General features: G+C 32.3%; 1 long non-coding RNA gene across 1 annotated transcript in view; it reads left to right on the top strand.

Moving 5' to 3' along the window:
- LOC148313121 (uncharacterized) overlaps positions 1-14938 on the top strand; it is a 242726-nt gene that overhangs the window by 40391 nt on the left and 187397 nt on the right. Inside the window, exon 2 of the long non-coding RNA XR_015838229.1 lies at positions 11371-11409. This is a non-coding gene — a long non-coding RNA (uncharacterized LOC148313121). The remainder of the gene's footprint in view (positions 1-11370; positions 11410-14938) is intronic.

Genomic DNA, 14938 nt, shown 5'->3' with positions numbered 1-14938 from the left:
AGAGCTCTTTCTAATATTTTCAATTATTCCTCGTTCAGCCTTACATTCCTTTCTTATATCGATTTTTCTTTTGTTGATATATATGCCTACAATTATGTATTTGTAAGAAATTATTACAATTTTATGTGATAACCTGGCAAAACTCACCAGTTGAACGTTAAATTAAAAGGTTGAAATAAAAAAATTAACAATTACTTGGTAAATGAGACTATTCGTATTTAGTGACACTAATCATCGTCATCAAACACGTCATAAACGAGGTTAATACGATTAATTAATTAATTATATCAAAGTCATTTTGTTAGTAACAAAATGGAAAATTTACAAGGTATATTGATTGTAGGAGTATTTCCATTGAAATTTGAAATTCATCTAAACCGTTTATTGGTTTAGTTTAAAGCTACAATTTACTGTAGCTTCGAGTATAACTATAATGCAGTTTTGTATTAGGGTACAAAGTGTTCCTTCCAAATATTTCACGAAAATTTATTTGCCTATTTTCCAGCTAAACAAAACAATATTTTATATTATTGAACAATGTATCATGCATTTTGCTAAAAGCGTACTGTTGATGTCATTGAATTACCTGTATAAAATGAATAACAGTATTTGAATAGGATTAAGGTGTTTTTGTAAAATAATTATATTTATTGTTGTTACTTCCGGAGTTGAATTTTTAAAACTCAACAATAAAGAAAATTTTGATTTAAAACAATGTTCTCGTGTACGATAGCTCAAGTGGAGACTTTTTTAACATATTGTGTAAAAACCCACCTTCCCGTCTCAAAACCAATTGATGGTTGTAGTAAATGACACACGACAATCACACATTTTACGCAAACATTTTCTTTAAAATCGATATGTCGACCCTCGAAAGTAATTTTAACAGGAACGATACGAGTATACTGGCCCTAGTCATCATTTAACTGTGTTTGAACATAATCTTTAAAAAAAAACGCGTCAAAACATCAAAATGAGAACGATGGATAGTAATGAACGGAATATTGATTAAATAATAATCAAAATAAAACTGGTGAAAACTTCTAAATTTCAGTCATTTGAATAAATAAATTGTATTGAAGTATTGAAATACTGTAAACGTATCAAGTGAAATATGCATCTACTAAGCACGTTGCTCTCATTTCTAAGTGATAAGTTCTCATTTTTAAAACGACTTAGAAAAGTATTAAAGTATAAAAGTATCTTCTTTGATTCGACCTTTCAGAACTGCTTTAGATATAAAAATTTGAATAGAACATATTATTAAAACATATTTTAAAAACCAACCTTCATTTTAAGGATATCTTTGAAAAACATATGAATATATATATATATATATATATATATATATATATATATATATATATATATATATATATATATATATATATATATATATATATATATATATATATATATATATATATTTTAAATAAATGGTACAAATTAAAATATTTCTGTTTAAATAATATATACATCTTTGAAAATCTCGTTTCGTTCGTTAGATTATTTGTTTTTCTGACTCTCACACCCAAATCGTTTCTGAATGTCAGCAGAAACAAATTGTCATTGCTGTTTTTTTTCAATAACAAGGTTTTACTTTTACCTCGAGGGACTCGTAACAATTCCCAGCGGCTTGTATAATATACAAGCTTATACGAGTATGGGTATGCAATCCCGATGTTGCTATTTTTAGCTCCCTCGGCTTACTTTTTCAAATAGCAGTAATGACCTTCACCCTGAACTCGTGTCGCCAAGTATTCCCATATCTAAAGCGCAGGGTTGATCACTTTCATTTCATACAATTATTTATGAAGTTTATATCGCATTTAAGCGATGCAGTACTGTATGTTTAATATCGGTTTAAAGTCATGTTTTGTTTAATTTTTCACTTTTTCCATAGGCGCTAATTCCAAAATTATTCCGATGTTTGAGCTTAAAAGCCGGCTGTTCCAAGGGAAAATTTAACACCATATTAATACAGTGGGCAGAGATTTTTTTTTATTAGGATGAGACTTATTCTAATTTTGGAGCTGATTTTTATATATTTTTTTAAACTAAATTATTGTTAAATTTATTATTTATAAATTGATCTTTCTCTTAACAAATCTATTGGAGTAACAAAGATACGATGTGGCATAGTTAGACAGATGCTCGACTACGTAACTGGTGTCGCAGGATCGATTCCCGTCAACAGGCTTTCTTTAAGAAATATTTATTCTCAATCGTTCTGGGTATTCGTGAAGGATTTTTCCCATCTACCTTCCCTACCTTCCCTGCAAATAAACCTCTAAAAATAAAAGTGTAGCGTTTTTTAAATTCACGTTTTTAAAAGGAACAATTTAAAAAAATATTTACGAATTAATTTTATTTCCGAAATGAACGATGAAAGGACTATATTGTGAAGCCATTTCAATTAACAAAATAACACGTTTTCTGCTATATATGTAAAAATAGAAACAGAAACAAAGTTAGATAGATTTTTCTCGTTAAATTATAAAATTTAAATGTGAAATAAAGAGAGATTTCGGTACATTTACACCTTTAACATTAAAACCCTACCCAGAACCCAACCGGGAGGGTTAATATTATTCAAATTGGAAAATGAAATTTTTATTCAATATTCGCTTTCCCAAAACACTGAACGAGTCAGAGGAAAGTTTCCGAGCAATTTCCAGATGAAAGAATGAAATGACCGGCCAAGAAAGGGCGAGAAGATAAACAGGAAACAATATATTCTTGTTAGCGTATATTACTTGTAATAAAGTTGAGAATACGCATTCAAATACGTCGAGATACTTCAGACCATCTTCATTTCTCTTTAACGATAGATAAAAGTAGTCAATGAGAAAGGGAAAAAAACAGTTTTTATATTGTAGGTGTCTCGACAGAGACGAAATATCATTGTTTAAACCAAGGGAATATGGAAGTCCGAGCATATCAGGGCTTACAACCCGTCACTTCACTGGCTGGCTTAAGTGATTACTAAGTATACTCTGAAAGCTGCCGCCATATTCCCAGGCCCGGTATAGAAGTTCTTGGATTCCATTCGGACTAAAAATATACACTTTCAAATTATCACTTAAGCCCAAGGTCGCAAATCGCGAGTTATTCAAACTGCCAAATTCCCTTCGTATAAATAATTGGTATTTCGTATCACTTATAATATATAAATATAATAATTACTTTTAAGTGGGGAAACCCAGATTTGTACACAAGTATTTGGACATACTCAAAATGTTGTGTAAAATACATATTTTGATATATCGTCCTTAGGGTGTTTATCCTGTTTTTCTAAGAATGAATACTTTAAAAATTGAAAGTATCGGTACATATATTTAAATACATATTATAGACGTATTATGAAAACCGAGGAGTTTATAGGCAATGAGTAATACGGATTTACGAAGATTTTAAGAAGTTTAAATTTGAATAAGTATACATACGTATTCAAATAGCATTGTTTGGCTTGGAAAAGGCATTTGAAGATGTTAATTGCCAAACGGTGAAGAAAGGATTAAAATAAACTAGAATTTAGAATTTAGAAATTATAAATTGCAATGATAGAATAATCTGCAAACTGTACCAGGAAATATTAATCGAAAGTGGTTGACGTCCACTGCAGACAATTTGTCGGCAGTTTTAATCTGAACTACGGGACGCAGACTTGATTTGCTAAGATGCAAAGGACCGGCAGCCGCCAGAAGAGACAGAAGAGAGAGAGAGAGAGAGAGAGAGAGAGAGAGAGAGAAGGAGGCAGTTTGTGGACTCCATATTCTATACATAAATAAGCTTATACGGATTGAAGTAACTTCGAGCACTCTATAAGAAATGTACCCACAGGGTAAAGGGATTAAGTGTTTTCATGCTCTCAGTATTGCGCGGTATTAATCTTGCTGTATTTTAGCTGATTCAAAATTCAAAACTCCTTGAGGTCAGATGTGGTATAAAATAAAAAAATGGTACCTCAGGGACACATTAAAGGTCACATTACGACTATTACCTTATTTAATTTTTAAGCACTTATATTTTACAAATGGTTTTTCTGAATAAAATCAAGGCTAGCACAAAACGGCCCACTGTTATCTGCTAGCGCGATTGTATTTCTAGACAGAAATTTTCTCTTTCATTAGGTCGGGGAACAATAGATGAGAGTAGAGCAAAAATCATAAATAATGGAAAGTTTCGCTCCGTCGAGTGGGATATTGTTAGTTACCCCGACTTTGCATGTAAAATAAATTAAGAAGTATCAAGTTTGTTACATTTCACATCTTCACAATTACCTACTTGACTTGGTGAATACCGACGGTTACCCCTTGAAGCTACATTTTCTACATTACCTACGAAGTTTGTTATTCAACAAATTAGCTGTGTGTTTCGAACATTCCTTTTAATACCTCAGGCATTCATAGGAGTGTTTTCAATGGATTTTCCCTTCTGGTTCGTTTAAAAGGTTACGAATTTACGAATATCCACTTGTTTACTCAAAACGATGAAACTATTATACCGAGTTTAATTACCTGCCATAACATAAATCAAAACACTTTCTAAACGATTTAATATATGTACATATTTACGAAGGGGGGAAATTGAATATTTAATTTTATTCAACCTACGCTATTAAAAAAATATTGTATTAATCATCGCAAAGTAGTAACATAATTAAATGTTACAGAAATAATATAAATGTTTCAAACCTACCAAGAAAAATGCTTATAAGTACATATATCTCTTTTTGTTTTCTGAACGATTAGCTTTTTTGAATGCCTATGTTTGGGTATATAGTGTTGTATTGTGTTATATTAGTGCAGGGGTGAGATGTTTAACTAGCCATTTTTTCTGGCTATAATTTGATTTCTAGTCACTTTCTATTCTGCCTTATAAATATTTGTCCCAGAATGTGTTATATAATATATAAATCACTTATGTCATCTGTGTCCCATCAAACATATTTCACTCGTGTTCTCAGGAAACTGAACCATAAAAATGATCGAGTTTATTCCATGCGATAATGAAAGCAGTGACCTATGCACATTGAGTGTGGATAGAAAATAAATATTTATTTTACATGCTGGAAACAAAATGATTGGTGTAATAAAATCAGTATAGTTAAACAAATAAAATTAACGAAAGCTAGACTGGCAGTACACAACGGAGTCCTGGTACAAACTCTTATGGATAGAAGCGAAGCTACAAGTTGTCAAAAGAAGGATGAATGTCGAAGACCCTAATGCCGTCAAAATGCGATCTCTCAGACAAATGCGGGGAAACGGATGTATGATTGATGTCCGAATGGTGAAATGGGGAATGAATGCAAGGCTGAGATAAGCATTATCGATTGAATTAAGAAAGGTGTACTACGGTGGTTTGGGCATGTGGAATAGATGAGTGAAGAAAGAACAGTAAAACAAATTTGTCAAAAGTAGTTGTAAATAGGAAGAGAGGATGACCGAGGAGAACTTGCCTATGTCAAAGGTGTGGTCAGGTCAAGAGTCGGAATTACGTGCAATATGTACATACGAGGAGACGCATGAATTCGGAAGATGCGAAAATTGTTTGCAAAGACAGAATTGGTGTGGCGTTCTACTCTCTCTGCCTACCCCCGTGAAGAAGCGGCGTGATGGTTGGTTAGTAAGTTAGCTTGAGTTGGGAGTAAGCTCACTTCACCGTAGTCACACTTCACCGCCCTCACTAAATATCCATCTTCCATATTTGCACATTCGCGAGTTACATATGCCAACGTATTACAAGACAAACGATGTGAACTGCGGGAACAAAAAGGGGAGTAATTTCACGTATCCGCGAGGGGAAAATAATTATTATCATATTATTTTGATGGATGGAAGGGAAACGTTATTTCACCGAAACGCAAAAAGCTTAGCACGTAAATGAGTTCTTTTGGGAAAAATAATTCAGGCATTACTTAGAACTCTAATAAAAAATAACATTCTAAAACATTGAAATTCATTGTCGGCGTATTTCTGTGTTGTTATGCCGTGTTTCATTATACGGGACATCTTTAATGCGCTATACTACTCACGTTATGTGATTTAAAAAATGAAATTATGTACTCGTGTAAATAGAAATGTAAAAGTTCGTTTGTTCATAATTTTTAACCTTTTAAATTTAACCTAATTTATCTTGAAATTTCGACATAATTTTGCATTCGAGTACGCGAGTGTTTTTATATTTTATATGTGACGAGTAAAAATATTTTTGTTGTAAAACAGCTTATTTAACCTCAATGGCAGAGTCATCTGTTAAAAATAACAGCAACTCACGCAATACTAAACATTGCCTATGGAAGACAGCTGTTTCTTGACAGCTAATCAAAGTATTGTATACCCAAAAGCATTCTGAAATTAAACACATTACAATGCGTCCATTTTTTAATCTATTTATTTTCCATTTTGATTGACTGAGTTACAGTGAAGCGTGGCTGAATACAGCTAGAGTATAAATAATAATGTAAATATTTAAAATCAAGAATCTTTTAAATTGGTTTCACTGGTTGAATTGAAATTTTGACACAACATTGTATCCTAATGCATTTTTTTTAAAGCCTTTTATCATCCTTGGCAGCTGTTTTACCCGTGACTGTTAAACCCATAAAAAAAAAACAAATATTTTATTTTATTTTCTACAATTTTAATGGCAGCGTCATCTGTTAAGTGTTACAGCAATACACGTCATTCTTAATAAACGTTTCTTAAGATGTGCTTTAACAGCTGCTATTTTCAAGCATTTCTAATATTTTCGATTGTATTGTTGTTTAATAGAATATTTATATTTTCGTTGCTTCACATTTGAGAAATTAAACATTTCTGAAACGAATTTTTTTTATTTATGTTTTCAACCCACAATAGTCGGTGGACGGGTCGTTTAAAAGAATATGGTAGACTTACCCAGAAATAAGAAAAAAACAATAATAATTTTTTCAGAAATATAATTGAAAATAACTATAATAATTTAACAGAATATAATTGAAAATATATTTTTTCTTATAAATTGAAGTTATATTCATATAGCCAACAATATCACGATAGATATATTTTAAGAATTTTATTCTGAAAAAAACTTTTTTCAATTATATTATTTTTTAAAAAATATATCAACCGCTTCACTTGATATGAATAGCAACACCTTTAATTAATTAGTTATATTTATTTGTAGAAAAACAAAAAGTGAAGTTTATTAAAATAGAATTTATTCTTGTAAAATGATTGTGTAAATGAATGTGTACTTCCACGAGCACCGAACGTTGCTTATTCCAGCTTATTAAACTAACTGCTTTCATAATTATGTGAAAATATCTGGCTCTGACATGCATGAATAATTATCTCAATCTTTAAACGACTTATATACACATGTATGTAGGTTGACAAGGGCTTATAGAGTATCTAGAGCAAATGGCCGCTCTTTGTTATTTTTGGTTAATCGGTTAATGAAGATGTAATAATCTCTTTACTGCTTTCCACGAGAATCCTTTGTATCCTTTGGGAATAAAAAATGGAGATTAACAAATACGTGACCGTTTTAAGAAATTACGGTGACGATTTCGGTCAATAAAGGTCCTTGATTTACATAAACTTAAAACAGTTATTTCTTTAGAACCGTTTATATTTTATGATAAAAATACGATAACAAGCGGACAAGATAATGGTCCAATTATATTTAAAAAAAACGAGTTAAGGAAAATCCTCTAATTCAATCATGCTCGTTTTTCCTTTTACACAAGCGTAAGGGCCTTATTATAGTATTCAAACATTTCATTCGATATTTCTTTTGTTTGGTTTTCATCCATTTTTATTTTACCGAGCTTTCCCCTTTATGCAGCCAGTTAGCATTTTTCTTGTACCTCTCCAGTTGAATTTGGTTCGATAAGTTTAAATACAAATATTAAGTTATAGTGAAGTGGGGACATACCGATCTTGATTTTGTGGAGAATCGTTTGATTAAGATATGATATGGTACAGAATAATTTGATTTAAATTATGAGAATCGTTCTTGTTTTCTCATAATTAACGTACTCAAAATAATCTTTTAAATTTGATATCGTAACAAAAACTCTGTACTAAAAAATGTGGGTCCTCACACTACAACACCCTTAACAACATAGTTAAAATTATCACATTCTGTAACAAATTTCCATCCATGTGTCTAAAAAATCGAACGTAACTACTGTTGTTGATAAACATAACGAGATTTCGGATAAAAAATTGCATTACTTCCTATCTGAGCAATATTTTATGAATTTTCTCTGGTAAATTTGATTTAGTATGAGTTGATTCAATATGTTGGTTGACTTTTATTTTATTCTAATTTATTTTAACTGTCTAAGTGTATTGTTTTATTTTCTTAATCGTAAAAAAATACGTTTTAACTCAGTTTATTGTATGACAGTGACAGTGATAACTTTTCAACTAATAGGGGGTTGAATTAATTCTCGCCGTTTTTTGTTGTATTTTGAATCGAAAATAATTTTTTTTTAAAAGTAAGAATTTATTCAAAGTATTGCCATTCTTTCTCGACTACTTTGGCCCATCTTTCAGTAAGAAGTCGTATTTCCCTATAAAAGAAAACCTTGTCTTTTGAGGCAATCCAATTTTCAACCCATAACTCGACTTCTCGATAACTTTTGAAAATTTCTTCCGATAATCCATGCTGCATGGACCGAAACAGATGATAATCGGATGGTGCGACGTCAGGGGAGTAGGACGGGTGTGACAGAACCTCCCAGCTGAAGGAGTTTATCTGTTCTTTTACCACTTTGGCAGCATGCGGGCGCGCGTTGTCGTGCAGAATGAGAATCGACTCGTGCCTGGTTGCGTATTCTGGACGTTTTTCTTCAATTGCTGTTTTCAGTTTGATCATTTGCTGCTTGTAAACCTCTGCTGTGGCTGTTTGGCCTGCTTTGAGAAGCTCGAAAAAAATTACTCCCTGCTGATCCCACCAAATGCAAAGCATCGTTTTTGAGCCGTGAATGTTGCGTTTTGGAATGCTGGCTTCAGCAGGGAGTGGCTGACCTGGCTGGCAGATGACTTTGCGGCGTTTGGGGTTGTCGAAGAAGATCCACTACTCATCGCTGGTGATGACGCGATGCAAAAAACCTTTTCTGTGATGCCGTTGTAAGAGTGAATCACACATGCAAAGTCGCCTTTCCATATCTCTCTCCTTCAGAGCATACGGGACCCAGTTTCCCTGCCGATAAACAAGGCCCATAGCCTTAATTTTGAGGCGGTTTGAGGCGGTTGAAAGTGCAACGTGGGTGTTCGAGGCAGCGGGGGACAGGAAAACAAAAAACGAAAGGAATCTATCTAAATCGCAGAGAAATATTAAATTTTTATAAACGGCAAGAACTAATTCAACCCCCTAATACTATTTAATTTTTTGGATGTATGAATGAAATTTTAATTATTCAATATATCTAACACATGAGAAAAAAGAGCTCTTTTTCAGACTGGTAGGTCGTAGATGTATTAAAAAAATATTCGTTATTTTAAAAATCAGTCTTAAAACCATGATTCAAGAAAACAAGCATAAATGACTTACTCGTATTTCTATCAAGGTAATCAAAATCACATCCTTCAATCTGAAAACTTTATAACTTAGTATCGGTTTTCCTTATTACAAATTTGAAACAAAAATATCCTTTACATTTCGAATGCTTTCAATGTTCTTCTAAATATATTCAAATTAAATTAATACGACAAAAATATACCATACTTATACCCCGTTCAAAAATAGAAATTTCTAATAAAATCCAGAGTAGGTATACCAAAATAATTTTACCAAAATAAATTTGTATTTGAATTAATTTCTATAAATAATGAAGTATTTTGAATAAGTTATATTTATATATAGTAAAGTGCGTAATAAGCCGAGTCTCCAAAAGGTACTAAAAATAGATACGGTACGTTACACGTGCACGAGGAGGAGGTACCACTGACGGTACAAATGACGAGGAAGCCTTATTAACATGCAAATCCTATTTATCGAGCTCCATTTAACTACTGCGAAAATTATATTTCATTTGTAAGGAGATTTGAACGTTATAATCATTCTCGATATATTATTATCACGAAATGCCTACCTGAGAGAAGTAAATTAGTATTGCCACAATACGCCGAAACTATTACTCGAATAGTTTAACCAGTAAATGAGAATTTTGACTTTATACAATGACAAAACCAAGAGAAGTTTTAGCTCATGATGGTGGTGACCTTAACAAAATTCAATAATCAGTTAACAGATTTTACGTCAATTTCAAACACTCTTCTGCGTTTTAATTAAATTATGCAGATTTTATAGAATATTCAGAAGTATAGCTTTATCAAAATTTTAATCCATTGTTACAATGTTATGTGCTGTTAAACGGCGGTCGATATCAACGAATATAATGTTATAATAATACCAAAACGAACTAATATTAAACCAACTTTTATTATTACCTCACTTTATAATATAATCAAGTTCTATGAGATCTACTCTCTCAAAACTGAATGAAAACAAGACCTAAAGTTTGGTCAATCGAGCGTGAAATATAATCTAAATATGTGTTCTGTCGTTAAAATAGATTTTGGTTTTCAAATTTTAACATTTTAAAGAATTTTCGTGGAAAATATTTTTGATGAAAATTTCCTTTCATTTAAAACTACACTGTGTATACTTAAAAAAATGTTTTAATTTTTTCAAATGAAGAATTAATAATAAATCATTACATTCACTTTTATAAAAAAAATATATACTCTATTATTTTAAATGGGTATGTTATTAGAATAATCCTTATTTTTCTTACGAATAAGTTTTTTTTTATAAATGCTATTATAAAATTGTTTTGATTTATAAATTTATAAATTAACAAACAAAACATTTATTTTAAAATTTCTCATTGCTGACAATGATTTGATTGTGCTTAAATTATCTAAATGAATAATAGCAAAAGATCAATTAATATTGTTTTGCTTTGAATTGTGAAATAACGAATTCACTATTCTTTCTTAAATTTGAATGATTATAATGATTGTATTTTCTGCTTACGTATTCCAAATGGAAGATTTCATAATATTCCCAGTAAGCTAAATAGTAATATTTGCCAGTAAATGAGACCACAGTGATGGATGTTAAATGACATATTTTATACCTTTAGTATCAAAACGTATTCATTTCAGTTTCCGCGGGTAAAGTGAAATAAAGCCAGCAGCGGCCTTCAGGTGGGAATTCTTCCGAATTAATTAGAAGGTGGCAGTATCGCCCGCGATCTTTGGTGAAATTAATTAGAGTTTTAACTCGATACTTCAGCTCAACAATGTCGTTTGTATAAATATATTTAGAATACAAATGTGTTAATCTATTTTTATTTGCTTTCAGTTCGCGAAACTCGACCCCTCACTTGGCTGAACATCGTCGGTGAGTACCTTGTTTTAAATACGCATAATATTAAAATGATTCTGCTTCTCTTTATCATTCCATGTTTGCGAATTGCCTGTTTGCGATTTTACTTGCGTTTTGCGATAAAATATGTAAGAGAGTATCGTCACACCTCGCATATTCTCGCTTTTACCTTTCCGATTGATTCACCACAAATAAAGTATGCGCTAATCATAATAATGAGCCAGGTTTTCGACTTGTAAAAACATACTAACAAAATACCGGGTTTATTGTTTGTAAACTATAAATTACAAGTGAAGAAAATGCGTCACATTTATTAACTGAGTTACGAGAACGTCAGAAATGTATCGAAAGTAATGCAGAAAATTGAATTGAATAAATCTACGTATGTACAAGCGTATGTCTCGTATGTAGGCATGTTTATTAAATAATGTTTTTTTTTAGATTTGTCATATTTCCCATATAAAATCCTATTGATATGATAAATCAACTTTTTGATCGTTTTTTTTATTGATTTTGAATGAATATATCGACAATCGTGTTTACCTTTATTTCTTAAAATGTTTATTTCGAATCATGTGGGATTACAACAGAACCGATGAACCGAACTAAGCGAGGTATTCCTGAGGAATATGTAATAGCCAATTATTGCAAAAAGGAACAATTTGACTATGTCGTATATTACGGTGGCAAGCTGGAAGACGGAGAAGAAATGATATAGTACAACTTAAATCTCGACAGATTGTTTTTGCGGTGAAATATCTCGGGTCTAGGAATAAAAGTGCCAGTTCCCTCGGGGAAGGCGCCCTAAAAAGACTTTTATTGTTTTTGGTCAGATTCATATCGCGGTACGGTCTGACATCCCGATGTATAATACACTGCCTTATAGTATTACGGCGGCTTCTATTACACCGCTTCGTATGTACGTACCTGACTGTCGATAATGGACAAACTTTATACTCGAGTTTTTATTGGGCTCGGCTATTTCATTGCTTTTATCAAGAGGAAGGGTTTGTTCCTCTTTCACGGAGTGAATCGGAGGGACTTGAATAATTCTACTTGCTAAACCATAGCCCGAGGCGACATTGCTACGGAGATAAATTATATTTAAATTTTAGTATCTCTAGGTACAATGGTTGGCCGTGTTACGTTGTGGTTTACACGCGGACTCGTCGCGGCTAGTCGTACACGACGTGGTAGCAAACCGCTTTAGTGCCTGAAAATCAGAGCTTCGATGCTCCGAGTTGTCGAGTGAGATAACAGCGCGGGAGGACTAATCTCGGCGATCGCGAAGGACAATACTCTGTCTCGACTATTTGTAATGATGACGTTTCAATATCTCATTTTTATATGTTTGCACGATGTTCATATATCGATAAATATTTTATTAATAAAATAAGGACCAATTTCTCGAGAAACGTCTCTTGGTTTGTTTTTTGGTTGGTCGTCGGTCGGTTTTTGGTAGTAGTGTAAATAAATGATGTTTATTTAACTTTTTTCGATTCCTAACCGACTAGGCAAAATAATTTCGTTTTATTTTCTCAAAATGTTAAACACACGCGTTATCTTTGCTGAAAAAATATAGAAAATGAATGATATTGTATGCAAAATTTGCATTTACTTTATGAAATAACACGCAGAATTGATTATAAAAAGAATCAACGCTGAAACATGATAGAAATTTTAAGTTTATTAATGTTAATACTACTAGTTTTGATAACTATAGATATTCTCACCTTATACCATCACCAGGTGAAAAATTAATATTTTATGCTCGTTTTATAAGTGTTATTTAAAAGAAAAAGAGTGACTTAACTTTTGCAAACCATTTTTGTAGAAAAGATCCATAACTTTGTTTTTTAGTTACACGTTTCGAAACATCATATATTATCAATTTTTGGTTACCGCGTATAAGCCCCCATTTTTTAATACAATATTTTGCCAGAGGCATCAAGATTACGTTATTTATTCTGATGAGGTACAAAAAACTGACGCATGATTGGGTGCAGATAGCGAAGGAAAGAAGTTACTTGATAATACAAGGGAATGAAGATTGATTGGAAGTAAGAATCTAGTGCTAATTGCAGCCTACAACAATTAATCAATATGTCCCTGTATATCCGGCCTCCGAAATCTGTTTATTTCGATAAACGAAGTAATCCAATAAAATGGCGTAATTTTTGGGGGAAAACAATTAACCGGGTTCCACAGGGTGTAATGAAAGAGTAATGTTCCCACCATACCGACATTATTTCTAGTTCACGTGCTTTTTGAATTTATTTTCCGTTCATAGTTGGTTCTATAAATCGACAACTAAACCGAAAGGAAACTTCCTTCAGACGTGCTCGAGGAAAGAAATGGTCAGATTTTGAATTCATTCGAAATATTTAATTGTAAATTTAACATAATGCGTTTCCGGAAAAAAAGCGAGGATTTTATTATATCGGAGTTGAGAGAATGGAAAGAGAGAATATCTTTTATATATAAAAAAAAATTTGATTCTTTTTTTACTCTTTTTTAAATCTGGTGAATTTGTGACATTTAAGTTGTGACCTGAGATTATACAACGTATTATTTTTTGTAGAAGACGGCAAATGAATCAAAGGATTTGAAATATTTTTTTTAAATAAATTTTACACTTCCGATAATTGGTTCCGTCACCATAATGTGGACTATAATAGGGTACAACGGTGTTGAAACGAATAGAAAACGTTATTTCGATAAGCCGGCTGAAAAGTGACAATTAATACAAATTTAATTAAAAACATTTTTACTCGTGTTCTTATCTCGTTATTATAAAAGTAATTTATGAATACATTTGCAGCATATATCATATAACGGTAAATCAAAAAAAGTCGCAAACGTAGTCCCGTTTCATATTTTTTCCTGCCATAATTCAGATTTTACAGTCGACTTAATCTGTTGAAACGTCACCCTTAATTTAGGCCAAACTCATTTCCGTCACTTTTACTTCACTTCTTGTGTAGTATTATATCACTCCTTGTTACCGAAAAATGATGATTGCGCGAAACGTAACACGACGGAATTAGTGTATTAATGCCCCTTAAACGGATTTATTTATTATCCACAATGGACGCCTGTCGCACTAGATTACAGCGAGGTTTATTATTCATTTCATCCGAAATCGGTACTCGGCAGACATCCATTCGCGGGGGATTCGTCACTCTTCGTACATCATTTCGCTTCCCATAACATTCCTCGGGTTATGTTCCCGAACACGGTCTCTATAGGTCCTCGCTCTTCTCGGGCCAGAACATTGCGTTCCTCCACAGGATAGGTCATTCTTCAGTAATTCATTCGTAAGCTGCCAGACTGACTGCACCGCCGAACTACCTCTTTCCGCGGAAAATCCACCCATTCATCAACAGTTTCCATCCCTTAGGAATGTGTATACCTTCCCACAGCACACCAAACATAATTACGTCGTTTAAGAGATTCAATTACCATTTTTTTCCATATATTTTGTAATATTTATAGTAACTACATCCATACTGCTACTTTCTGATTTTTTTACTTTTCATAATCT

This window comes from Brachycentrus maculatus, unplaced genomic scaffold, assembly GCF_059751285.1.
Source record: "Brachycentrus maculatus isolate JH-2025_06_01 unplaced genomic scaffold, ASM5975128v1 h1tg000018l, whole genome shotgun sequence".
NCBI lineage: Eukaryota > Metazoa > Arthropoda > Insecta > Trichoptera > Brachycentridae > Brachycentrus > Brachycentrus maculatus.
Note: the sequence above shows the minus strand (reverse complement) of the source record. Positions and strands in the feature narration are given on the sequence as shown.